The 13500-nt window shown below is 34.5% G+C and overlaps 1 non-coding gene across 1 annotated transcript; it reads right to left on the reverse strand.

Moving 5' to 3' along the window:
• Positions 1–1333: 1333 nt before the first annotated feature.
• Positions 1334–1493, reverse strand: LOC129053527 (U1 spliceosomal RNA). The gene has a single exon (XR_008518316.1). It is a non-coding gene; the product is annotated as a U1 spliceosomal RNA (small nuclear RNA).
• Between the last annotated feature and the right edge of the window lie 12007 nt (positions 1494–13500).

Consider the following 13500-nt stretch of genomic DNA (forward strand, 5'->3'; position numbering starts at 1 on the left):
CAAGATCACAACCATTACACTCCAGCCCAGGCAACAAGAATGAAACTCTTCAAAAGAACAAACAAAAGAAAAGAAGAAAGGGAGAAAGAAAGAAAGAGAGAGAGAAAGAAAGAAGGAAAGAAAGGAAAAGAAAGGGAAGGGAAGAAAAGAGAAAAGAGGGAAAAAAAGAGAAAAGAAAACTGCATTACTCACATTGTGGCTAATGTTCCCAGAATATTTTAACACAAATATTTGTTTTAACTTAGAAGTGCTCATAAATTGATTTTATTTATATTTTTGGTCAGTATTCATTTTTTATAGTAAATTTTGTATTAAAGTTGGTAAAATTGTTAAGTTTTACTGCCACTGGATTTTGAGAAAGAATAAATAAATTACTTTATGCTCTTATTGAAATATCACACATTTTTATGAACTAGGACAAGGTAGTAACTAATTACAAAGAAAATATCACAAAGGTAAAATAAAACATGACACTACTTAAACTATTCTTCTTCCAATTGTCTTGCCAAAGCTGTCCTAGAAATTTTTTTTTTAATTTTCAGTCACAGCTGATGTGTTACAAAATATGTAATAAAATAATAATTGAAGACCATATAAGTAAACCATCAAAATGAATTTTGAAAGAGAAAATTATTATTATTATTTAACCTGTTGATACATAGAGCCTGTTGAATGAGGATATAATGGAGCATCTTCTGTTGGGGAGGTGTTATGCCCATCTAAAGCATCGTGGTCAACTGTCTCCAAATTCTAAATATTTAAAAAGATTGACAATTTGATTATAAAAGTGACTTTATACCTTATATTTTATTTTCTTCATTAGAATAAACTTTTAAGAAATGCAAGAAAGCTGATATGTATAACATTTTTACAATTCCAGCAAATGATTTTTAATTTAGGAGAAAATCTGAATTATTTTAGCTACATAATTTTTAGGCCATTTCACACAAGTTGCTTCCAAAAGGAAAGTACTTTTTAAGAACAAACAAACCCATGCTAATCATTTCACAAAATAAATATTTTTAAGGGCAATATTAATACATAAGCATTGGCTTCTGCATTTAAAAATTACTTCTCTTTTTCCCAGATTTATCTGCTGCCATTTGGGGGCTTCCCCCAGCCACCTCATCTAGACAAAGTCCTCAAGCATTTGCAAGTGTCATCCTAGCACTATTTGATCTTTCTAAGAAATAACCATTTGATGTTTTATTGTTTTGTAGTGGGGGACACCAATTTTTGTAGGCATATTTAATTCTTTCCAGTATATGGTTTTCTTTCCATTTTCTATATCCACTAAATGACTGAATTTTCTTTTCTCTCTTTTTTTTCCATGTGAAAGCACAAACACATTCTTTCCCTTTCACAAATTATGCAGCTGAGTTTCCCACATTTGGGGAAATCTCATGGGTCAGCACATCTAGAGTGCAATAGATCGGCCTTTCCGTGGGAAAGCCACCTTCGTGATCATGATATTTTCCCTGGCAGGGAAGTATCCATTTTCTTTTTAAGACTTCCATTAGCCTTCGAAAGAAAATACAAATATAAATGTAATAGAATTTAGAATAATTTTCAGTATCTGCTTAAAACGTTAATTTCAGTCATCCATGATTATTCTCTTCTAAAAATGTTCTTAATTCTGAAACAGACCTCTACAAAATTGTAAGAAAAAACAGTGTGATAAACAATGAAATGACTGCTAAATAAACCTACCATACATTTTATGCACTGATAATGCTCATTTTTGATAGTGAGTCTTAGAGCGATCTATTGTATATAACAGCCATTCTCGGTCTTCTGGAATTTTATCGTGTGCACTATGAGCTTTAAAAGTAAGCAGATGAAAATAGTTTATAATATGTAGTAGTAGCTAATATTTTACTGCCTAATATGTGCCATTCAGAACAAGTTTTTAAGGTAATGTATTTAATATCAGAGTTAGTTTCCTAAGCGGGTAGCATTAGTAAATCCATGTAACGAATAAAAAATAAATTACTGTTAGGACAAATACTTTGCCAATTATTACAGATTTAGCCAGTTGAGGAGACAGCTAGCAATCTGACCAAAACATCTGACTGCTTGGTGTATTACCGATTTAAAATGTTTTGTCTAAATATACTATCCATGCATTACTGCAAGAAAATTAAAAGCTGTAATGTTATATTACTTTTCATAGTTCTATTTTTTGTTCTTAGGATTATGCTCCATGGCCCAGGCTGGACTACAGTGACAAGATGATAGGTCAAAACTCAATGAGGCCTCACACTCCAGGGTTCAAGGAATACTCCTGCCTCAGCCTTCCAACTACTTGGGATTAGAGAAATGCACCACCATGTCCCACTTACCTCATTATTTTTACTAACTATGAGTAGCATTTTATGACTACCTTTGTAAAGAAAAAACAAAACTTGCTTGGTGTTCACTCATTTTTCAGAGACAATATTTTAGAATGTAAAGCAAGAATCTCATGATAATAAAACAGCAATATTAATTGGCAGTACAAAATTGATTTCAATTCTGATAGTAAATGAACACAACCATGAGTAAAGCAATTTTCAATGGCAACAATAAAATTTGCCTGATTTGCTAATGATCAGTCATTTTCTTTCAGAGTGGGCTAAGTTGCAACATATTTAAATTGCCAACTGTTTGGTGTTCTTAGGAGTCAATATTAAAAATCACAAAAAAAAAGCCTTCTGTCTTTTTTGACATTACCATGACAGATAAATAAAATAGTTTTTTCTCTCTACAATGTATCTTACTTAATAAAATAATATTATATTCCAAGTCAGAGGACAGGTTTTTTTTCTTTTTGCCATATGAACATTTATAATATAAATTTCTTTTGAAAAAGGTAATTTTTATAATCTAATTTCAAGTAAAGAATAACATGGATAGGCTTCTTGTAACATTTAAACAGTATACATTTCATTATCTTATTCTCTTAAAAATTATATAAAGTGAAAATCATGTCCTTTGCCACATTATTAATAGTATCAAAAGTTTTCATGTGAAATTTGGATTAATATTATCTTTGCCTATATTGTTATCTGCTGCCTTGAACAGTGTTGGTACTCAGCAGATGCTGATATATATCTCTTGAATACTGCCTACTGAATAGACTAAATGTTCATTAGACAAAATATTTCAAGCTTATTTTAATAAAGAGAATAATAAATTTATACATGAAACCCACATTAATCTACATCGACTATTTTCCACATTAACCCAACATGTATACCTTTACTGTAATCACCTCCTTGGATGAGACGAGACTAAGATGTGATCTAGCCTTACTTTAGAGCAAATACAAGAAGTTACATAGTAAACTATATATGAGTACAAACGATTTTTAAAATGGTATAAATTAATTTCCATGATAGGAACTCAATGTCATTTATACAACATTAATTATCTCCTTAAAATCTATGATGGTGGATCAAGGAACAATTAGAAAATTTTAATTGCTAAAATGTAATATTTCAGTTGTTTAAAATTTAAAATTATCTTTTGCCTTTAATTATTGTGTTCTATAGCTTCATAATAACTTTATTTTATTTTCAGGTTTTCATTGTGCGTATTATAATGTCTATTGAGTGAAAATTGTCTGTTTGTGTGTGGGCGTGTGTGTATGGAGCTTCCAGATATATAGTATGATTGTTTCTAGAATCGTATAACAATAAAACTTTGAATCTCCTGGCAGAGTTGGAACACTAATTCTGGTGCAGTTCTTAGGTTTATTTTACTGCAGATGATGCAACTAAGAATTCTAGAAGAATGCTGAAGATCTGTGTTTAGCATAAACATAGTTCTTTAAAATAATCATTTTTCTTGAAACCAGTCTGACCACGATTGTGAAACCCCATCTCTTCTAAAAATACAAAAATTAGCCAGGCATGGTGGCGGTCACTTGTAATTCCAGCTACTCAGGAGGCTGATGCAGAGAATTGCTTGAACCCAGGAGATGGAGGTTTCAGTGAGCCGCGATTCCGCTCCTGCGCTCCTGTCTGGGTGAGAGTGAGAATTCCTCTTACACACAATGCACACACACACACACAAATAATAATAATAATAAATAAAAAAGAAAAAAAATCTTCTTCTTACATACTGATTAAACTAACTACTTAGAGGCTACGGACTGCTTTTGGATAACTTAATATTGTCTGCCATGATAACATTAAATTTTAAAAAAAGTTTCCATTCTAGGACGATACTTTCTATGACTGTTTTTCATTGTTACTTCTGTAGTAACACATAAATGCTTTTAGATGATTCCAAATTCTGGACATATGTATCCAACTCCCCATTACAATTTTTTATTTGGTGTCCTGTATGCTTCTAAAAGGCAATCTGCTCAAACAGGTTCAATTTTTTCTATCAGCAAATGACATCACTATTCTCAGCTTATCAAATCACACCCAGGACATAGGTGTTAACATCTCTTTCCTACCCCGCTTTCTCTGATATCCAATTGCCAACACCTGCCTATTCTAACTTATTAAGAGCTCATAAATCTGTCCACACATATGTTCTACATTACCAGCTTTTCTAATATACAGCGCCCACAATTTTTTCCTACAGATAATTTTGAATAATTCCTTACTGTGGTCTATTGTGAAATTTTCCATGCTATAGCCAGTGAGATGTTACTAATATATGCCCTTTGTTATCCTCTGATGGTTTATCAATTCACACTGAGTATCTCCCAAAATTGCTAAAAAGCCAAGTGATGTCAATACTTAGTCTGCACCCACTGTCTACTTAAAAAAAATCAACTTAGAAAAGCAACTCTTTTCAACTGCAAGATGCTTTCTACTCGCCAAATCTAAGTCACATATGCCCTATAATAGGCAGAAGATCACCTTGTGTTGTATTTTTTTTTTGTTTATTATGATGCTTTGTATCCCACCTGGGCTGTTTATTCAGTACTGTATTTTCAAAATAATAATTAAGACAGATTGAAATATTTTATCTGAAATTCAAAAATCTCAATTAAGCAAGACTTTTTAACTGAATTTCTGATGCAATAACGACTTAATTGAGAGACTCTATTTCAGTCTGCATTCATGTACCCTTCACCCATAAAGGGAATATCCATTTCTCTTATAGAAACATTAATATGTTTGATTTTTGAGTACTTTTGGGGGCCTTACAGGGAATGGTACACAAAGTGATGCAAATGTGTTGACTCAGTTTTCTCAAATGCAAGAATTCATAAAACCTAAAACACACTGCCTAAATTTCTTAAGATGTATAAATGAATACTGAACCTTAGCAATTAAAATTAAACTTAGGTTATATCATAAACCAACCATGTGTTGTGTATGAGCAACTAAAATCTCAAGTTAAATTGTGCAAAACAAATTTTTTGTGAATTCTTAGGTTTGATACTTTTATATTTAAAATAAATATGGTATTTATGTTTGTATAATATATGCTCCTACTCTACTGAAATTATCCCACCATCTAAGATGTAGTCAGGCTAGGCTGAGAAAAAGAAAGTACAGAGGTGGTCAGAGCAGGAAGAGTAAACGGTAAAATTTGTTTTTTCCTGAAGGCATATATTAATAATACAAATAACATTTTCATTACAGAAATGTGTGACCATATAATTTAATTTTAGATAGTAAAATATTTGTAATTTTAACAAGTTACTTAAAATGATCTGCTAATTGTCTGAATCAATCATTCATATAAATATGACCTCTAGCTCATCTTGCTGTTGAATGTCAGAGATAAGGCAGATGCATTCTAACCAACTCACACATATACACAAAATCAACATGGACACGGAGAAGAGAATTAGTGTTTGTAGCAGTGTATTACTTACTAATAAAATTCAACAAGTGTATATGGCAGTGTCGTCTGTTGATGGGAGATGGGAAAAATCCACTCATGGAGGAGGAATATATTTTCTCATTAATGGCACCTTACATTTATGAACTGTAATGGTTTTCTAAAAATGTTTCTTTGATTTACATATATAAATTAGAGAGCTAATAAATGAGATGACCAAGACTTTAATTATAATTAAAATAAGAAAATTGATTACTATAGAATTTATACTTGGATTACTTTCCTGGAAAAATCAGATAATACTATTTATATGTATATGAGTTTTATGCAATTAGCATTGTATTCTTGGTGAAACAATAATGTTAGATATGAAAAATTAGAATTTACCATATTTGCAATGCATTATTATTTAATTTACTACTTTATTCTTTTCAAAATGACTTAGCCTTGTTTATTTTCATTCTACATGTCATTAGAATTATTCTCAGTAGCAATTACTCCATCATTTATATGCCATTCATGAGCTTCTACCACCATATATCATGTTTCACCACCCCAGGAGGAGGGAGGGCCAACAGTGGCACAAGAGTTGCTTCATACAGTCTGTCCCATGTCCTGCTAAATTCAAGCTCTCCATGAATAAAAAGCCTTTCCATAGCCAGAGTTCAGCTTTAAGAAAAAGGCTAACTACTGAACTTGGAGAAAAGACAAATCTGCATTTGATAATGGATTTAAAAATATAATGTGTGTTTAGAGGATACAAAGTTACAATTCCACAAATGGGATAGTTAATATTTGTGTTAATTTCTTCACCCTTGAGGAAAGCCTGCTAGTTGAAGTTAAAACATTCCTTTTTCACACAAGACAGAAGCTAACTTTATCACTCTCAGAGGAAATTCTAAGAAGGATTGTACCTTGTCAGAGGGCAAATCAAGACATCCTTATTAGGCCATGTATTTACTTAGTGTCTCCTCAATTACTGAACATTGTTTAGTGATTTGCTTTCGAGGATTTTTGTGTTTGTTTCAAAAAAATCCTTGCTGCAATGATCAGACTTAATAAAGCAAATTATTGCCTCTTGTGGATGTTCACATTCTGTGCATCGGTAACTATCTGATTCTATGGAAGATAACTGAAGCTTGGACTGAATGTGGATGAGACCTGCCACTGCAGAGTGATGGAAGTATCAAAGGACATGCTGAGTGAGGGGAGGTGGCTGTCATATAGGGAGTGGAGTTTTGAAAACTTACATCAAAACATTTCTCTTCCTGGCCCCACCCAATATTGTCATCTGGAAATATTTGATAAAAAATACAATAGAAAATAGTAGGAGAACAAAGCAGGTGGTGAGTGTGGCAACAGGAGTAGTCAGAAGCAGCTGTAGAACTATCCTGGACAGAAGAACCATAGATGATGCTCCACAGTTTGAAGGAAATGTAGTTCCCTGTGGTACAGATGTTGCTCCATACAATCTGTCATATATCCAGCTAGATGCAAGCTAAGAATGGAAAGCTTTTCCATAGAGAGTGTTCAGTTTATGGAAAAAGGATAATTACAGAACTTGAAGAATAGGCAAATGTGCATTTAATAACATAAGTAATAATTACAGTGTTCTGAGTAGAGAATACAAAATAACAATTGCATTCCAATTAAATAAATATTTTTGTTAACTTTCATCTTTGGGGAAAGTTTCCTAGTTGAAGATAAAACATTTCCACTGTTTCTTATCTTAGAACAAAATTATTTAGGTTTCTGTATAAACCTAAGTTTTCACTTTTATATGAAGACACCACCATGTAACTTTTATTGCAATAAACCTGTCATACCAAGTAGTAAATTGATAAGTAGAGAAATGCCCCAGTGTGGTACCCAGTGAAAGGTGGTGTCTGGACAGTCAGTGCTTTCTAGAACTCTGGACCAACAACCAGGAAGTGTTGAAGTGACTGAAAAGTTAAAGATCACAAGTACAGCATGGGGAAAACAGAGATCAACAGTATCTCTGTCCATGCCAAAGGAAGTATCCTAGGAAATTTTGGCTATGATAAGAGAATGAAACTCCATATGCACATTTCTTCTGGATCACTTTTGGAGCACTAAGAAGAAAACAAACTTAGTCCTAATGTACATGTGCTAAGGGGAGCCTGATTTTAAAACTGACTTCATTCTTTCCTCATGTTAAAGAGCCTTCAAGGGACATTGCCTACTAGATCCAAGATTTGCCAACTTATTTTTCCTCATAATCATCTCCTATCTATCAGCTGACATTTCTACCCACGTGCACCAGTGCTCTTCTTCACAGCTTCACACCTGTAATACTGTTCTCTGCAGCCAACATATGAGGTCCCACTTAATGCTCCACTTTCCTTCCAGCTCCTTCAAAGAATTGGCCATGCATGAAATTTGGCACTTAACTTTACTAATATGCACCCAGGATGTGGATTACTAGTTCCTACCTCACCTTCATTAGCCTGGAGGAAAGGTTATTTTCAGAGTGCCACTGTCGTTCAGCTCGGCCATGTCTTCCTGCTGTCACTCACCCTGCTGCTCTTGGTTGGATTTCATCATAATCCTCAGGATTGTATGCTCATTGAGGGCAAGAACAACTATATTAAAAAATGCATGCTTGCTGAAATTACTCCCAGATTTCTAGATGAGTTTTACCTTTTTCTGCACCCATAGCTCTGGGATTTAGTTTGTTTTAATATGAGTGCTATCTAACAAGTTAAGACATCATATTAGTTTGGACACTACCGATAGGGGAAATAGAACAAAAACAGCTGTGATTCACAGCACTTTAAAAATGAATATTAAACTACCACAATCTTGAACAAATATCTTTATTGTAAAAATCAAATAAGTGGGTTAAAAATGATGGTAGCTATTTCACACAAGGACACAAGACGAAAGCTTAGAATTACTTGCTTAAAATTAATTCAGAATGGAACAAAATTGTTCAAGTGCTTAGCATTAGAACAGGTTGTATAAACTGGTTTTCAATGGACATTACCTATTTTACAGTAAGATCTTGTTATAGGAACAAAGGGATGATTCCCAGCCTCATCTGGTGTATCATCTCTGCCTCCCAAAATACTGAGATTAGAGGCATGAGCCACCATGCCCAGGGTAATTCCAAACTTTTTATAAAAGTTCTGTGACTTCCTCCACCTTGCCTTCACCCACAAAACAAGCATTACTAAGAATTCCAATATATAATACAAATAAAGCACTGCCATGACCAAAGTACTACATTGATATGAGTGTGAATCCATGGTCTGTTCAATTTTTTATTGCTTTAACAGAGACCACTGATGCATCTAAAAGGATAAGTACAAATGTTAATGTAATCCTGGATTTTCACTGACAACTCTCCTTAAAACTGACTTACATTTTTTCCCAAGTATATGTATCAATGGTTTACTCTCTGAGTGAAAGGAAATAATCAGCAGGACCACTATTCCTAGCCACTGGCAGAAGCATATATGCAACACTTAACACCACACTTGTGTTTCAATGGCTTCTTGAGTACTCCTGTGTACACTGCCTATACATTTTTATAATATCTCTAAATGTATAAAAGAATTAATGTGAATGTATATGCTATCACATATCATTTCCAACTGCAGAATATGTTAGTTTTAAATGTATCTACCATATCTTGACTCTGACATTTATTTTTGGATTGTTACATTAAAATCAAGTACCTGGGACAGTCACTGTGGCTCATGCCTGTAATCTGAGGGTTTTGGAAAGCAGAGGCAGGTAAATCACTTGAGGTCAGGAGTTTGAGACCATTCCAGCTAACATGAAAACAGTGAAACCCCATCTCTACTAAAAATAGAAAAACACATCACACATGGTGTTGGGGCCTGTAGTCCCAGGTACTCCATGGACTGAGGAGAAGAGTCACTTGAATGCTGGAGGAAAATGTTGCAGTGAGCCAGGATCATGCCACTGAACTCCAGTCTGGACAACAGAGCGAGACTTCATAACAACAACAATAAAATCACAAATAAAAACCAAACCAAATACACAACTGGCAACATTCTTCTTGAATGACTGTTTGATCGCAGAAAGCTCAATTCCTGCCAGGTTATGATCTCTATTAGTAGCACAGCAACTTGTTTGAAAGTAGATGGAAAGTAGACGGAAACGTTTTAGATTACATTTTTATTTCCTTTTCTATTATATAGGCTGCCTCCTTGCATGATGAGAAAAGGCGGTCTGAAAGGTAAGCTGTGCAGCCTAAGGGAGTTACTTCAAAAGGCCTGTTTCCTGAGAAAGATCAAATCTTTTTTTCTATCATCACATTTTTAAAATTATAGAACATGCCTTAATTTCATATGTAAATTATAAACATCAGTAAAGAAGTGATTTATTCCATCTTCTTGCCTTATGCCATGAAGAATAATAATTCTCATATGTGACATAATTAAGGCAATGGTTTTCTTAGAAATAATAATTTAAAAAATCAACCAGTTCATTGCTACAATATTCCTCAAATTAGTCAAAGGCCATGTATTTGTGATGGAAGATTTGAATACATTAACCGTGTTTAAAATTAGCTTACTTTCACCAGAAAGAGAACACAAGCATTGTAAGTGAAAAAATAACTACAAAATAAAGTAGCATCACCCTTGATATTATTCAGATAAACTTTTTCGTCGATGTGAGACTTCATTTTAAAATTAGCTGTTCAACAAAATATTTTCTCCCTTAACAAAACAAAAGTAGTCCCATGAATGGAAACTTTTAGATTCATACAAATTGTGAAGTGTACAATCTCAGAGCCTGGCATCTGTCTTCCATCATCTTCTAGTTTGTGAACCCAAACATTAGTTAATTAACTTTACTAAAAAGGTAAAGTTATGTCCTGAAGTAGTGAATGCTGACACAAACCACTTGCTGGAGTTGCACCTACTTTTCCAGAACATGTTGATCAAAAGTCACATGTTCTCAACTATAAGGTCAAGAGCAGCATGAGCTATGAACTGGTGCAGATGATGATACTCATAAATGACTGTGTGAGCAACAACAGATTAACTTACCCATGAGGAATAAAGAAAGTAAACACTTAGTTCTGTAAATTCTATGGATGGTTTTCTTGTGCAGAAAAAGGAAGGTTTGACTTTGCTTTTTTTGTTACTTTCAAGAGACATACAAGAGGCCTGTTTTCTCATTATATCTAATTCTTTCTTTCAAAATATAGTTTTAAAATGACACCTCAGTTATTGGTTGAAGTGTATTCTCTCCAAAATTCCTTTGTTGACATCCCAAGTGAACAGTACCACAGAATGTGTCTTCATTTGGAAGGAGAGGTTACATGTAGACATGGTTAATTCAAATGATCTCATTTTACAATAGGATGGGCCACTAACAAAACCACACGAGTATTTAGAAAAAACGATCTTTTGGAGACACACACAGGGAGAAAAATGACACAGGAAGACTGGAGTTACACTGCTGCAAGCCAGGGAACTTCCAGAAGCTGGGAGATTAACCAAAAAGGTTCTTACCTTAAGACCTGCATAGGAAGCATGGCACCACTGACACCTTGATTGTAGACAGTGGCTCTCAGAAATGAGGCAATACATTTCTGCTGTCCAAAGCCACTAAATTTTTGGTACTTTGTTACAAAAGCCACAGGAAACAGAAACAGCCTCCTTGTTGAAGAAGCTGTTCCCAATCCTGGGCTGGAGGAGGGTGGCCCATTGTCCCAAAATGTCTCTGACATCTAAAGCATTCTTTACTTCACTCATGTTGTCATGACAAACCTAAGTGAATCTTTAGATAAATGGATGTTTTTGTGTCTAGTCAAGCAGTAGTTTCTTTTACAATGATAATCAATCCTGAAAGCTTAGGAGCAAATTGTGAAAGTGCCTTAAGAAGGTGAATGGTAACAGGAGAAAGAATTAAAATCAATGTATGCAACAAATTATTTTTATGTGTGCTCCTTTGTCCACCACGTGACCAGTGGAGTGCACAGAAACTATATACAAGTAGCTGCATCCCAGGAAGCAATACTGCTACAAGTACTCAAAACAATTTTTAATGAGTATTGTTCTCATAATATGAGAAAATAATGTCACAACAACACCTACCACATAATCCTTTCTATCACATTTTGGTGACAAGTCCTGAATAGTTGAAAAGTATCACACAATTAAACATTATATATTACAAGCAACCTACAATGTGCATGTCCAAGGTGATCACTGGGGAGGAAAGCATGCATGTATGACCCAGCCAGGAAGTGCCACTAGGTGTCACTGAGGGTCTTTTTGAACCCCGTAGGTCCTCATCAAAAACTTGATTCATGGAAACTGTCTGAATTTTAATGGATGAAACCCAGTAGGACCTGATGAAAATTGTGATTCATGAAAACTGCCTGAACACTCATGGATGACATTTCAAGGCCCCAACTTGCTACAGGTGAACAAGGCTTTTAAGTGCTCAAGCAGCAACAATTCAGGGTGGATGACATAGTGAACTGAATATCATAGGAAAGTCAGAGGTCATGCTAGTCTGTGCTGAATTAAAGCATAAATGAACAACTCCCAGGATATTCACTGGCTTGCTTCTATCAGTCTCTGGAACTCCAGAGGAAGCCTCATTTATTTGTGTTGGATTTCATCTACCTCCTCTGTTCCAATCTTCCAGTTCTAAAATCACATTACACTATATTGTTACAATATAATAAAAATGCTTATTAAACATAATCTTCCACATACACTTTGGATTCTGCCATCCCAGCTGGCAAAAACTCCATTTCAAAAACTGGATTATCATGGTGGCCAACAATTACAAAGTAGAAGCTCCTAGACATGGTCTTAAATGTTTGCCTACTGATGAACTAAAAAATAGTGCACATTTTTAGCAGTCAATATTGAAATTCAAAGATGACTAATGAGAAGTGTAAAATTCTTCTTTTGTTTTGCTTTCTAATTTAAACTTGGAAGATGCCAGTAAGCTTGTCACCATTTCCTGTGTACTAGTGAAGATGAATGTCTTCTGGAATAAACAAATGATATAACTGTGATATTTCTTGTAGAATCCTACGTATTTCTATAAGAAAACCTCTAACATAAAATCACAGACAACGTTCTCATGATCTGCAAGTATGGCACATTCAGCCCACGGTACCCTGAATGTCTGGTGGAGTAAGCTAGGCTTCACTTGGACTGGAGCAGTTAGCACCAGCAGTGACACTTAGAAGATTTAACAGAGGTAGACAGTAAGTTAAGGACCATAGAGAGTGATGAGAAGACCAAGGAATTAATTAGCTTCCCTTAGAAATGTCCATCAGGTATCCATTGGGGGAAGCTAAAACCAAGTCTCCCTCATGTCACTTAGAAAAGAGAAGCAATGTAGCACTTTGTGCTCTATTTTTCTTCTTTCTACCTGAACTATGTATGCTATAATATATGTCCTTGCAAATAAAAGAGACTATGATATGCCTCTTGACACACCAATTTATAAGAAAGCTTTTGTATGCTATAAGAGATGAAAGAAATATTCCATAAAGGAAGACATTTTGAGGTACTGAGAGACCTTACAATGGAGTTTCACAGATTGGGGTGAGTGTAATGGTTCAGGCCTATAATGGCAGCATGTTGGAGGGCTGAGGCAGGCAGCCTGCTTCACCCTAGGAGTTTGAGACCAGCCACGGCAACAGCATGGAAGAAGAAATACTTCTGTATAAAAAATACA

The sequence above is a fragment of the Pongo abelii genome, chromosome Y (genome assembly GCF_028885655.2).
Source record: "Pongo abelii isolate AG06213 chromosome Y, NHGRI_mPonAbe1-v2.0_pri, whole genome shotgun sequence".
NCBI classification, from domain to species: domain Eukaryota; kingdom Metazoa; phylum Chordata; class Mammalia; order Primates; family Hominidae; genus Pongo; species Pongo abelii.